Raw genomic sequence first — 14,718 nt, 5'->3', positions numbered from 1 at the left:
ATTGTATCGAAACAGTGATGTTTCATTCCACTCTGTGTCGGACGAGATTCGGGCTCGGCACAAGTACTGAAACACAACATACCACTTCATGAAACTCTTTCAAGAGTGTCGAAATCTTTTTGACAAGCAATAGCATGAAGCTTAAGATATCCGAAAATAAAGCTTCGTTTCTAGCTGACTGTCCTGTTTCGAAATGGCGTAACATCTGCTTTATAAACACTAACCAAACAATAAAACACATTCAAAATAATAAATATATGAAAATCATTCAGTTAAATTACACTTTTTTTATAACATACGCTTCTCTGTTCATGTACAGTAATCATATTAAGAAACGCAAGTAAGCCTACAACATTTTGAATAAAAAAGGCGTAGAGTGACAGTTATTAGACATATACATGAATTTGATGTAGGTATAATTGCAAGCAATTTGTTTGACAAATCACTGATAGTGTAATGGTCTACGGGAAGGGCTGGGAAGCATGGTGAATTTATAGTAACGGTTCGAAACACCTTGAAATACAAAAAAAAATTCTGTTATATTTTGTTATTTATTCGAATTATTTGGCGTTATTTGTGAGTCTATAGTCACTGTGCCTATTATCCACAATGATTCCCTTTGTGTAGATGGAAATTAGCAAGATGGGTATATTATACATACTAACGGAATGTGTGTTTCTGCAGTTTGCTCCCACCTCCAGTTCCGTTCATGGTGGTTCTTCTGTCTTCAGATATGGCTGTCCTCAGCCAATTGAAAAGTATGAAAGTCACGCGACACGAAAGCAGCGCATTTGCTGCAGGTAATACGAGTAGACATTCAAGATGATAAAATGTGTAGGTTTATTAGAATACAAAACACAAACTGTTTCACTGTTTCGAAACAACGTATCGGAACACTGCATTGTACTGTTTCATTTGTTTCGAAACAATTACGTGTTTCAGTTTGCCCATCTCTAGTGACGACGAATGTTTTAGCTGTCGCTGCACTTAGAACAACACTCAACTTTGCGTTGCACCTGTTGTCGTAGCCTTGACTTCTTTTTACACTTGCAGTACAACACTACCACTAATATACAGTGAACAGTTATTTTTATTATGCACGTCGCACTTTAGTGTGCATCTTCACACAGCATTCGTGCTTAGTTCCTTCGCCAATAGAGTTCATTTACAAAACAATCAATTTTGCAGGTTTCCTCCATTGGTACAGAAAGACTACTATTTACAAAAGATCACTTACGAGCTAATATTTACAATTAAAGGTCACTCCTTTTGTTAAGTCCAGTGAACAACTGCTTTATGAATGGACTCTTTATATCTCAAGGTTTACTTTCACTAGTGAACCTAAAAATATTCTTTCAAACTTTCTTTTAAGGGCTCATCTCCTCATTATGAAAACTACAGGTTTCGCAACACTCGTTGCATTTATTCTTTAGTGCACCTAAGATAATTTTCTACTGCCACGCAGCATATCTACTACTTAACGAGTACGCATTTAACTTTTTTTTTGTGCTTTCCTTTGTGCTTGCCAATTTTTTTTTTTTTTTTATGTTTGAGGACAGACTGGATAACAATAGGTCTCCCTCTTCGCTTCATGTACTCAGCAATCGATGTCCCTGTTCGGGCGCCAAGTGTGATGTTACAAAATAAAAGTGATGTTGTGCTGGGTGGCCTCCGCCTTGCCCATGCCACTTGCTATTTTTCGACCTATAACTTTGATTGTACACTGGCCCATTTGAAAAATTACCAATCGTTTGTGGAGAATTTCCATACTGCTCAGGCGCAGAATTAAAGGGTGGGTTTCCGTACTGATGTTGTACCTGGTGGTTGTAAATTGGGTGGTATCTCTGCTGATTACTGTAATTGGTTTTCTGCTTCCGTTTAAAGTTATTGCCGTTTGCGTTTTCGTAACGGCTGGCAGGTTGGTACCCGCGATCACAGTAGCGCATTCTCTCCTTCGGCGCATTGTTGTCCGCGTGCGATGCATTCTGCTGGCTGCCAGGGAAGAATTTGCCGCTGCCAACCTTGGAGCGCACATCCTCGCTAATTAAATCTAAGGAATCCAGCACAGAAAGGAATACATCCGTGTCTTCTTCGGACACATTTACTAGTTTCTCTCTAATAGACACAGGGAGTTTGCTTTTGAGAATCATAATTACGTCCTTGGAGAAATCGGAGAATCCCAGAATTTAATTTTTGCTAGATACTTCTCGAAGTATCGCCGGAGACTTCCATGCTTCTCATTGAAAATTTCCGCACCATACACCTCCTTCCTTAATCTTTGCTGTACCCCATTACTCCAAAATTTTGCCAAGAACATTTTCTCAAACTCTTCATAATTCCTACACGTGTCTACCATTTCCGTTCCCCATAATGCTGCATCACCAGAAATAAAGCCAGTGACGAACTGAATACGCTGTCTGTCTGTCCAGCTCCTGGGAAATATGCCGGAAAAATTCTTTAGGAACACGATGGGGTGTATTTCTCGCTTTTGCGGATGAAAAACAGGAAAAGTGCGATGCCTAATCACACTTTCCTCTTGCATTAAACTCACAATTGTGGGCGGATCATTTATTTTCCCTACTCGGGACTCAACAGGACTGTTGTTTTGCATGTAATCAGGTGGTGAACGATAAGGAGTTGACTGACATTCGTCACCGTCTAAAGAGTTGTTCCCTATAGTTTGCGTATGCGTGTGCAGATTTTCTACCCAGTTTCTCAGCATTCTGACTTCGTCCACTACTTGCTGCTTCCACTCGGGAAGATCCCGTGTAAGTGTCCTCCGAATCTGTCCCAATTCAGAAACCACTGTCTCCCGACTTACCAGGAGCAGCTAAGATTTCATAAGTTACATCCTTGACAGTCTCCCTAAGCTCTTCCCTGACCTTCTTTTCGATAAAAATATCTTTACCCTTTATCCATTCACCGTAGTGTTCCGACAATGCCTCCGCGTGTGCTTTCACGGTGCTCTTAACCTGTTCTTCAATATTGATTGAGTCTATCTGCCTCGACAGATCCTCCACTACACCTTCAATGTCAGATACTGCATTTCTAACTGAGTTTATTTCTTTGGTAGCTGCCTGAATTTTTGTGTTTAATGTTCCAGATACTTCAGCTATTTCACTTTTCACCTGTTGCTGCATTTTCTGAATTTGATCACTGATCTTAGTTTGCACCTCACCCAAATGGGTATTTAATTCAGCCGTAATTTCTTTATGCAGATCTGTTTTGATTGTGCCTAGCTGTGTTTTAATGATTCGCTTACAGCATTTAATCGGACGTTAACAGCCTCAATTTGTGTTTTTACTGATTCGCTTACAGCATCGAGTCGGGCGTTAACAGTCTCATTTTGTGTTTTTACTGATTCGCTTACAGCATCTAATCGGGCGTTAACAGTCTCATTTTGTGTTTTTATAGTCTCATTTACTGCGTCTAACTGTTGTTTCAGCATTTCCATTAACGCACCGAGGTCATTTGTAGCTGCAGCGGGAAGAGTTTGGACTTTAGGGTCACTTTCCCCTGTTACAGACATGGTTAGTTCAGTTTCCACACGGGAACCTACCGTTCGCGATCGTAAAGGGTATGGAATACTATTAACGTCTTCACTCCCGTCTCCTATTGTCACCTGTCTCTGTTTACTATCTGCCATTTTCGTCAGTAAATCACGTGCTACGCAAGGCTTTCGTCGTTTGTCAGTGACATGGTGAGTTCGCTAAGAGCACCGCTCTCGCGTGAGCAACAAATGAAATTCTATCTGGCGAGAAGGCAAGATGGAACCTAAACGTTTCAGACAAATGAATGAAGATGCTCTTGACTGCAAATTGCACACACTATCCACCATGTTGAAAATGTAATACAGCTATACTAACAATGGAGAGAAATAATTCCTATTATCAGACTACGAAGAATTTTACTTTGAAAGATAAAATAAAGCAGATTTTCTATAGCGGGAAGGAGATAGAAAGGATGTGGATCGACTTGGAAAAGCAACGTTGCTACTGAAGCACTACACTGCGTATGCAAAATTCTGACTTAATTTTTGATGGCTTGGTTAGCACTATGTTGTCTCAGCAAATTCGCGTCTCTTTTCTTTTCCTTTCTCTCGACAATTAAACTGCGTTATTGACCAGCATATTTTCCGTCATTCTCAGAGAGATAATGTGTACATGAGACGACAGAACATTTATTAACACAAGCCCATAGAAAATTTTCCAAGAATTTGAACTAATTTTTGGTCAAGTCCCTGTTCGGGCGCCAAGTGTGATGTTACAAAATAAAAGTGATGTTGTTATTCAATGGAAAGTTGGAAATTGAGATTTAGCTTACTGTTTTATCAATCACAATTGGCGTAAGAATCATGGATTGACCATTGTCATAAAATATTGCATTATGAGATGTGAATAGTTTTTACTTGCAGTTTCGCGTGGCTTGAGGCAGTCACAACTAGCGTGCTATTGATTAAGAAATTGCGTTATCGTCTTTCTAATCACTTCATGATCGTAGATACGATCATACCCGGTTGTGAAGTTATTGTTATGACAAAACAATTTCCTAAAGGACCAGAAAGTTCTTAAGAGCGCAAAAACAACTGTAACATCACACAAAAGGGAAATTCAATATTAAAGCTGATGCAAGAAGACGATAAAACAGTTTTCTTTTTATCAATGTAACACGCACATTGGACTGCTGATCTTGGTGTCTGTAATATTAGCAAAATGCATAATTAAAATGAAAATAATACTGAGGAGATAGTAGGAATGAGCACTGCTAAATGATTCAGTATTCCCAGAACAAATATTTATTATAACTAAAACCTATATCGTACCTTAAGCTTAGTACTACAATGACGGTAGATTTTTATGTCCGTATCATGTCCATTGAGCGCTCTTTTATATAGCCATTGTCTTCTTTGAGTCGCTCGTGCGTCGTCACGGTAAGTTATAACAGTTCTTTACACTTCACTCAAACTTAGACATAACACGTTTTTATACATTTAGTAAAAATTAGATCAGACTGCCACAAATCTGCGTCCGTCTTACTTGAGAAAAACAGTACAAGTCTTTAGCGCTCAAGGCTTCATTTGTTCTCCAGCGAACAAATTTGTGAAGGATCGCATATCTATCGGTATTTTTCTGTTTATATTGCCGCCCAAAGACGACGAATTACATTATTTAGAAAATTCCACCGTCGCCATTCAACGCCTCATTATACATTAATCATTATTTATAAACAAGTATTTGCCTTCTGGCTGAAAGTATTAACTACTCGTATTTGCTGTTTTAATGAAGTCAAAAATAGCGAATACCACAAGCTTTCACTACAATTTCTTTCGGCAAGATCACTGGGCAACCGATCTTAATCCACTTACGAACCCAATCACGTTTCTTAATTTTTTTTCTTCCTTATGCAGCGATTTCACACAAAGAAGCATCAACTACTCCATAACTCGCGGAGCTGCCAAAGAGTTTAGACAAGAATGTATTGGAGTCACAAACGACGGAAGTGAAGTGTACGCCGGTGGCGGCGGTTCTAGAGACCGCTTACGAGCGAGCCGTTCCGAGCGACGGGTGCCGCCAGCCGGCGCCGCCGTGTAGGCCCTGCCGCCCAGCCGCCCAGCCGGCGCTCTCACGAGCCTTCACACCGTCACACACACTGCGGACAGGTTTGCTGTTTAACCCGCGATATCGGCGCAGAATCTGGTGATCGGGAAATTCACACCGACACCTCGCCGGCCAAATACTGGCAGTGAAAACTTTTTACGCCAAAGGAATCGTACCGACGTACCCACGTGCCCAGCGTCAACGCACAAGCTCGCGTCTGCGACCTCTGAGAACGGTTGTCGAACTGATAGTTTAAAAAGAAGTTGTCGATCACGTAAGGAAATTGAAGAATTTTAATGAAATGAAAAATAGTTTAATAAATTTTTAGGCTGAAGTGAGGAACTTAGTCGAGCTGAAGAAATCGTGACTCGGTTTCGGGTAAATTGTAAATTTAGATAAAAGATTGTAGTAGGAGAAAGTTAGGTGTTGTCAAAAGAGGTTTGAACCTGTTTAACTTTATAAGTTATTCGACCCGACATTAAGTTTTCCTGCTCTGCGATTGTGAACCTAATGCTACAACTCTGAGCTGTGTTTTGTTAACAAAGATGCAATACGTTAGATTAGAGTTTTAATTCGTTTGGCAATAAAGTGAAGTTATAATACTGTCGAATAACGAAATATTTGATTTTGCATTTGGATACTGCACATATTCTTAAGAATAAATGCTATACTTTTTCGAGAAAAGCTTCCTTGCCTACTGTTAGACAAAATACGAGTACTACTTGTAAGGAGGCCTCTCAAAACCAAAAATTAGAAACGAAATAAATGCATTTTCAGAATAAATGAGAAACGTGAGCCACTTTAGTGTCCTCTTTAACCAATTGGACCCTCCCTTTCACTCAATCCTGGATACTTCCTCGACATCACCCACGATTTTGCGACGCCGAACTTGTGAAGCAGGTGACCTCGTCTCGTACGTTACTATCTTCTGGACGCTTTAATCGCAGTTATGTTGTCGTATGACATTTAACTGCAACAAATCGTACTAAGAAAAGTGTTTTTTGACAGATCTTCAATACGTCTTTGACTCGAAACGGTATACTTTGAGAACAGCGAGCTACTAATCAAAAATTCCTTGTTCACGAATATGACATTTCATCACAACAAATCGTACCAATAAATGACAAGTTTTCGAGAGATCTATTTGTTGGCGCCCTGAAACGGTATATATTCGTAGGAAGTAAGTTAGAATATAAAACGCAGCAAATATGGGTCCCACGTAAGTGCCAATACGGCTGCGGCGTCTCCCGACTTTGTACTTAAAAGTGGCTTTCTTCTGTTTCATCGGTCTACGTTCCGACGCACGTTCCGAACTCGTACGGTGCTCGGTGTCGCTGTGCACGATCGGAATGACTGCCCTTCGTTTTCTTTCCTCGGCACGACGTCAGAAACTCGGCGCGCTCTACGTCGGCGTCGGAAGGCACGGCGCGGCTGGCTGGCTGGCTGGCTGGCTGGCTGCTGACGCAACGGGGGGCCGCCGCTGCGGGCGCCTCCCCCCCCCCCCCCCACCCCCTTCACACGTCGACGTCGCTGTACGCCGCGCCCGCGCCGGCCTCCGGCCTCCGGCCTCGGCCACGAGTCCCGGCCGCGCCGCGCACGCCGCCACACGCACCTCGCTCCGCCTCCACGCCGACGTCGACGCTACGAGCGCGCCACATCCAGTAAGTGCGACTGTTACGTCTTTACGAGGCGTACCTATCGGATTTTTCGTACTACTCGTTTATTGTTGTTAGAAATATTCCCCTGGAAAACATCGACACTTTTACACGCGTCGGAACCAATCCGTGACATATTTTCTTCACTGTGGCGCTGGTAGACCTAGCTGTTACACGAGAAAAGTTATTACAGAAGGACTCCGAAGCTCCTCACGAAACTCGCTATTGAAGCGTTCTTCGGTTTGACAGAAAGAAGGAACGAGAAGTCGTCAGGTGGTGAGTGAGGCCAATCGTGCAGGCAGCGCTGTCAGACAGACACACTACACGGGCTGACTCGCTACCCGACACGTATCCGGAATGAATAAAGCGGACAGTATAAGCGAATTTCCTGGCATTCGCAAGTAATTTTTATCGTTCGTAGTCGCCGAAATACGACGCCGACTTCATTTCTCCCCCTTTTTTTATTTTTTAGCAGAATTATATACTTTTTCTGTGGCATTTGAAAGAAGCTTCTGAGGGAGTTTCGACGACATAACATGTACGGAACTTCATCAAATAGGCTTCCACTCACAGTGACGTGAGCACGTGTAAGAAGCCCGAGCAACCGCGGACTGCTGTGAGGCGTGCAGGTTCCGGAAAGCAGCGACAGGGACGTGCGACCCTGCCCACTCCACTGCCACCGAGAGTCCGATTGTGCTCGTCCCACAGACCCTCGACTGTGTTTATATCGGGGGAGTTTGGCGGTCAGGGGGGCACGGTAAACTCGTCCTGCTCCCCTTCGAACCACGAACGTGCACAGCGATCTGTGTGACACGTGTCGAGCAAAAACGAGTGGCGTCGGGGAGTAGACACGGTCCCAGATTGACGACGTCACCCGGGCAGTGCCACGAAATCGTTCCCCAGACCGTGGAGCACGCAGTGTGCTTCACGCACAACTCCCCGGCGTCCGTCTGTCTGATGTAACGTAAGACTCGATTCGTCTGAAACGACCACCTGTCTCCAGCTTTGGTACTGGCGTGGAAACTCCGGCCTTCGCGGGTGCACGAACCGGGCGCCTGCTGCGGAGACCTGTACACTGCAATTTTCTCTAAACGGCCACCGAGGAGTGTGTGTGTGTGCGTGTGTGACCGATTTCTTAGGATGATGATTCTACCTGTGTGTGCTCGGTATGCAGCGCAGATGACGGGAATGATTCACATTTCCCATTAACTGTAGGAGCTGTCAGAATGAAGAGGCCTGTTGGAGTGTAGGAATGTAGATGAAATAACTGTGTTGTCCTCTAAACGACCAAACAGCGTACTAATACCTAGTACGTGTTGGAAAGCTTTCGTGATCACGTGGAAACCTGATGAGATTGAATATGGAGGTGCCTTTGCGCTGGACCGTTATCCCCTCCCATGTAAATTGTTCAGATGACTACTTTCGCACGTTTCGCGCCTTTATTTAGTTGAGAGAAGCTCGATTGTAGTGAGGGCATCTAGCGTGTGGAAAACAAGTTTGCCGGTTCTCTAGGCATGAGAAACATCTTAGTTGAGCTTGTAAATTATAGGGGTGATTTGGAATCTGCTACATCACTGACATCAGTATTCGCGAGTGGAAATATGAGTTTTCTTTAACTTTTTTAGAGTTTGCTTGTGTCTTCGCAGATGGGCTAAGCGCTAAAGTTTCAGGTATGTAGAGAAATAATTTCCAGTGTATATCTTCGGCATTATGTTGTGCGAGCGATCAGTAGGCTATTAGTGTCTGCAAACCGTGCGAAAATACATGTGTGCTTGTAATCCCAGAGTCTGGAAATGGATGTAGAAAAGTAAGCAAGCAAGCAGGTCCGGACCATATACAGTAACACATTTGGACCGATGGGAAGCGAAACCGAATTTGCAGAACAGTTCTGAGCATGACATCGAACTGCTGAGGGTGCTCTGGTCACGTGTTAGGGGTGGATGCTCTCCCGACCTTGCGGTAAATATCTAGTGCTGCGATTATATATACCGTGCTGTCTGTCTTGGCAGTATATGTACGAATGATGTAAAAGGGCTGACTTCGTATGGCGCAGGATACAAACTGTATGCTTACTACATCGACATAGTACACGGTGATATAGTGATGGGTCAGAGATCGGTTTCACGTTCTAATATTCGAGCTCCTGTACTCGGTGGGAGAGCAGTGTATTTGAGTATGAGTCTTTCCATATTTGACACTATGTAGGGCATTTTGCAGGGTTTGGTTGTCGGTGTAATATAACGACCAGTGTAAAATAGTTTTTTGCTGCTGAAAGTCTCGTCTGAAGGAGAAAAAGGCGGATGGCGTTTCAAAACTGGTGGCATCAGTAATTCGGCGGGTAAAGTCGATAAGAGCGAATCATAATGCTCGATTTATTCACAAGACATTCTTTTGTGCTGGGATATAGGAGTCTCTACACAGTGGTGGGAACGTTTGTGTATGTGTTGAAAGCAGGAGGATAAGACGTGGTGGTCGGGATGCCACGTTAGGACCGCTAGGATGTTATTCTGCGCTATTTTCGTAAATAGGTTCAGTTAGGGCAAGGATTTCCGTTTATACAAGCTGAGACGTCATGAAAGCGAGCGTTAACTATTTCTGGCACACTATTCAATTACTGAGAGGTCTCCTCGGTTCAGATTTTTCATAGCCACGTGACATCAATATAAGATTGAGAACCTCGTTTGATGCAGTTGCGATGGTTTGTAGCTACGTGCATGCAATTCGAGGCATTGTGTCTGTCACACTGGGCAGTTAAGCAAGGTTACAGGTGTCACGCATGTTGCACTAGGAACAATGCACCCTGTGCTATTCAGTGATGACAGTTTCCCTAGGTATTGCATCAGCAATGGTAAAACAGACGTGCTGCCCAGAGGTGTCTCGCATATGGGACTGGCCTGAGCACACATTGGAGTTCTGTGACATTAGTATAACAGTTGAGAAGCAACTTTCACCCAGTCGCTGTAGGTAGCAGTGGTGTGAGAGTGATGGCTTGCACTGGCTTGCATCCGACGGTCGTTCCAATCAGGTCGGGTCAGCAACAGTGCCTAGGTGAACACGTATTTCGAGACGAGTTTCTCAGGTACCAAGTGTGAAAGGGATGTCGCCGCCTCATGCTTGCGGGACCCAACCGGGCACCTTTGCGTGGATTGACAGCTGACGACTGCTTCACTTTGCAGGGTCTTCTATTAGCCTCCTGTGAGGTCCAGTGGACAGGGGGTGGCAGGCGGTGCTTGCGCGCATTGATTGCGTGTCTGTTGCGTTATTTTGCAAGTAGGTCTGTAGGCTGTGGTATGCGCTATTTGGACAGTTTACTAGTTGATTTTGTGTCTACACATCTGTGTACTGCATTATTTCGGAGGAGATTGCATGTCTGTACTGAAATTATGTCGGTATTTAGGAGTTGTTTGCGTGTCTGCAGAGTGTTATTTAGGAGTACCTTACAGGTCTGTGGTCTGTGTGGTGTGACCTGAAGCATGTCAGAGCGAGAGTTCTGTATCAATGTGATAAATATTCACCACCCCTAAATAAATTGTTCCAAAATAAATAAAGTACACTTCTTCCTTACTCTCTCCAGCCGCCCAGCACAGGCTGAGTCATTTTCGCGCCATTTCCCCCTCCAGACTACCATCTTGGATTATGTCACAGAATGGATGACAGCACCCTCTGATGGCAGTACTGTGTATTAGGTCAGTTGGACTCTAGATCTCATGGTGGAGACACTGCCTGCAAAATAAAGACTTACTTGCAGCACAAGCAGATTCCTTTTCCCGCCCTTTTCCCCCACACCACACCACCATCTTGGATTACATCACAGGATGGATGACAGCGCTCTCTGATGGTGGTACTATGTTTTAGACCCAGACCTCGTGGCTTACACACTGTTTCCCGCCATCTTGGATAACAATACTTGCGTCATGAGCTGACATCATGGCGGCCATCTTGGATTACGTCACACAATGGATGAAAACACCCTCTGGTGAAGGTACTGTGTACTAGGTCAGTTGGAGTCTGGACCCCTTGGCGACCTTACTGGATAGTGACAGTGCCTCTAATTGTTTAAATAAAATAATGCGCGCAAATTAATAAAGACTTCTGTCAAGCACAGGTCGATTCCTCTCGCCACCAATCCCTAGGAAGAGGTAGCGGTCAGGTGAGTTAAGTTAGTAGAGGTGACCTTTCATTCCTGCCATTTTCTTTGGTTAGTAGAAATAGCCCAATTGACCTTCCTTTACCACCAAAATTCAAACTTGGCGCCAGTTCCTAGGAGGAGGTGGCGGTCAGATGACTTAGGTTAGTGGAGGTAGCCCAAGTGACCTATATTCTTGCGATTTTCTTAGGTTAGTAAGATAATCGTGGTGTGATGGATTATCCTGTTGGAATTGGAACTCAATGCCATTTTTCTGAGGGAGGGGAGGGGTGTTAGGTTAGTGGAGGCTGCCCAATTGGCCTATCTCCCCGCCAAAATCAGCCATCTCGGATGATGTCACGGCCGCCATCTTGGATGATGTCATGCATTTTTGTTACGTCTACATCCCGCCATCTCGGATAACATCATCGCCACAATCTCGGATACGTGTGGCAACAATGCAGAGTGGCTCAGAACGAACTTTGCCCCAATATTGATGTCGTGTGGGATGTCGGTGAGAACATCCCAACTCCGTGCTTCCAATTCAGCCAGTGCTCCATGTTTCGTCCAGTACACCTCCTCTTTTGACCAGATGCAGGGTGTCGGGTCTGGACTTCTTGCAGGCCATTCGTGAGGTCCACGTCTACCCAGTCAATGTCACAGAAATTTCTTATCCAACCAGTTCCGTACGACGCTTGCGAATTGAGGCGTGTGTCAGCTTGTCAGTATTTTCCCATACAGATACCAGGGGTCAAACGTAATCCTGAAGCATCTGAAGGTAGCTGCCCCCTGCATTGTGTCACGCAGGAGATATTGGCCGATGACATTTGTAGCGGTTATTCCGCAGCACATTGTCACTTTTCGATGAGAGTGCATCTTGTCCACCCCTAACTCCAGGATACTGCTCGGCCCAGTAACGGCAAGTGTGCCGACTGACGAAACCTCTGACACGGAATATGGCCTCGTCACCCTAGAGGATGTTGTGGAACAACGTGTGATGGGGTTTCCATCCTTCTTTGTGCAGCACCTGACGCACAGCGTGCCTTGTGAGGCCGCTCTCACGAGCTGCCTGGCGTGTCGATTTCCCTGGGCTACGATTGAACAGTTCTTTACAACCGCCACATTCTCAAGTCACCGAGACGTGGATGGACGACCTGCTTTTGTTTCATCCTTTACCGAACCTGTGGTCAGTAGCTTCGTGTGACAATTCTCTGTTGCCTCCGGACAAATTGTGGCATTACTTCCCTTCATCCTAAGCCACCTTCTCTGCACAAGAACGATCGAATTCCACACCACGTAGCGTGAAGACATCTGTGCTCGATCGACCATTTTTATTGCTGCTGAGTGTACTGCCTCTCGTGGCCACCGTCGGTAATACGCGACACGAGAAATCGTTACCGTATTTAATGTTTGCGTTATTTCAAATATTATTCCACGAATATTACAACCTTAACAGCCATTTAGTGATCCCTAGTTACTTCCCGCCCACCCTGTATTTAGTCATTCTGGATAAATTCGGGGTAGCGTGTCTTAGCTGCCTCACCCTGTATAATTCCATGTCTTTTTCAGTCAGCTAATCAACTGTTTGATGTGCTGTGAGCCACGATTTTCGATTGGTTTCTCTGATTTCACCGATGACACGTGCAAACAAAATGTTAGCGACCATTCGGACATGACTGTTCTTCGTTCCTGTTAGGGAACGGCCACTACATGTTAACAGTAACCAAAGTAACGAGCTACTGCTGGAAATCTTTGGTGAACGAAGCGCTTTGGCTGGTTTCGGTCCCTCTCAGAACAACCAAAAGTTTGCTGACTGCTGCTTAGTTTCCGGCTCTTACGAATGTATCCACATTTCAACGCCTTTCACAATGCCGTTAAAGGATTTTTCATCTGCTCGACCCCAGTCTCGCAGCATTTTCTTACATTAGCTGACACAAGCCTGTTTTCCACCTTCGGTCAGTTACGCAGAGTACATTTGGTTCTTGGCTCTGACTTCCGATAATTTTTATTTCCTGACTTTTCTTGTTGAATTTTTCTATTTAGTAGGAGTTGGTGGGCAATTTGATTGCATGTTACTATAGAAAGTTGTTTAACTATCCTAGGGTCACCGTTAAGTTTATTTTCTAGGTTCCAGGCCACTTTGCTGCTGTGGGTCAGATCCATCCTTTCCAGAGTTTCCTTCCATTTCCTTTGTACCGACTCATTAATCATCGTATAACCGTAATGTGCCGAACGTTACATCTATCGAACTATGTCCACAAGTTGGAAGAAAGCACAGGTCACATCCACCGACATACACGGTAGAAAAAGTGATTCATAAAACCGCCGTCACACGTCATCGACATGCATCGGTTGTAGAATCTAAGAACGTAATCTCAGTCCTAACATGATGAGGTAATGACAGTCTCCGTGCCCACCAGCAAGGATTCCGGAAACGTCAGTCAGCTAGCCTAGCACTTTTTTCTCATGACATCCAGGGCATGCACTGAGGTAGTCAGATAGATGGAGTATTTCTTCATATCCGAGAAGCATTTGACTCGGTATTACACCGACATTTATTTCGACGCGCAAGTCGCCGAAGTGGCGTGAAATCGAAAGACTTGCACCCGGCGAGCGGTCTACCCGACGGGAGGCCCTAGTCACACGACCAACACTTATTAACGCAAGTGCTATCATATGGAGTTTCAAATAAAACTTGTGACGGGATTGAGGATCTTTGGTAACGAGAACGCAGAAAGTTACCTCGGATCGAGAATCATCGAGAGATGTATGAGTACGTTCAGGTATTCCCCTCAGGGGCCACGCGGTATGAGGCGCCATGTCACGGATTGCGCGGCCCCTACCGTCGGGAGTTCGAGTCCTCCCTCGGGCACGGGTATGTGTGTTGTCCTTTGCGTAATTTAGTTTAAGTAGCGTGTAAGTCTAGGAATAGATGACCTCAGCAGTTTGGTCCCTTAGGAATTCACACGCATTTTATTTCGTAGGGAAATGTGTTGCGACACTTGCTGTTAACGTTAACGACCTCGCAGACTGTATTAGCGGCAACCTCACACGGATCGCAGGTGTGCAGTTATCTATAACGAAGTTGTATCTCAGTAAGATACTGATAAGATTGCAAAGTGTGACAAAGATTAGCAACTCTCTGCAAATGTTCAGAATGTATAATTATTCATTTCATACAGAACTGTCATATCCTATGACTACAACATTAACACCGAGTTATAACAATTTTGGGGAAATGAAAGGAAACACAATGACCGCATAGGGTCAATGGTAGTTAAAGTAGATTTCGGTTCATTAGTAGGATTCTGGGAAATCGCAGTCAGTCTAAAAAGGAGCT

The 14,718-nt window shown here is 44.4% G+C and overlaps 1 protein-coding gene across 1 annotated transcript in view; it reads left to right on the top strand.

Moving 5' to 3' along the window:
* The first annotated feature begins 7,185 nt into the window (after positions 1 to 7,185).
* LOC126161293 (thiamine transporter 1-like) overlaps positions 7,186 to 14,718 on the top strand; it is a 709,947-nt gene continuing 702,414 nt past the window's right edge. Inside the window, exon 1 of the mRNA XM_049917032.1 lies at positions 7,186 to 7,258. The gene's annotated coding sequence lies outside the window, so the exon portion shown is untranslated. The remainder of the gene's footprint in view (positions 7,259 to 14,718) is intronic.

This window comes from Schistocerca cancellata, chromosome 2 (genome assembly GCF_023864275.1).
Source record: "Schistocerca cancellata isolate TAMUIC-IGC-003103 chromosome 2, iqSchCanc2.1, whole genome shotgun sequence".
NCBI classification, from domain to species: domain Eukaryota; kingdom Metazoa; phylum Arthropoda; class Insecta; order Orthoptera; family Acrididae; genus Schistocerca; species Schistocerca cancellata.
This window is presented reverse-complemented; position numbering and strand designations above follow the sequence as displayed.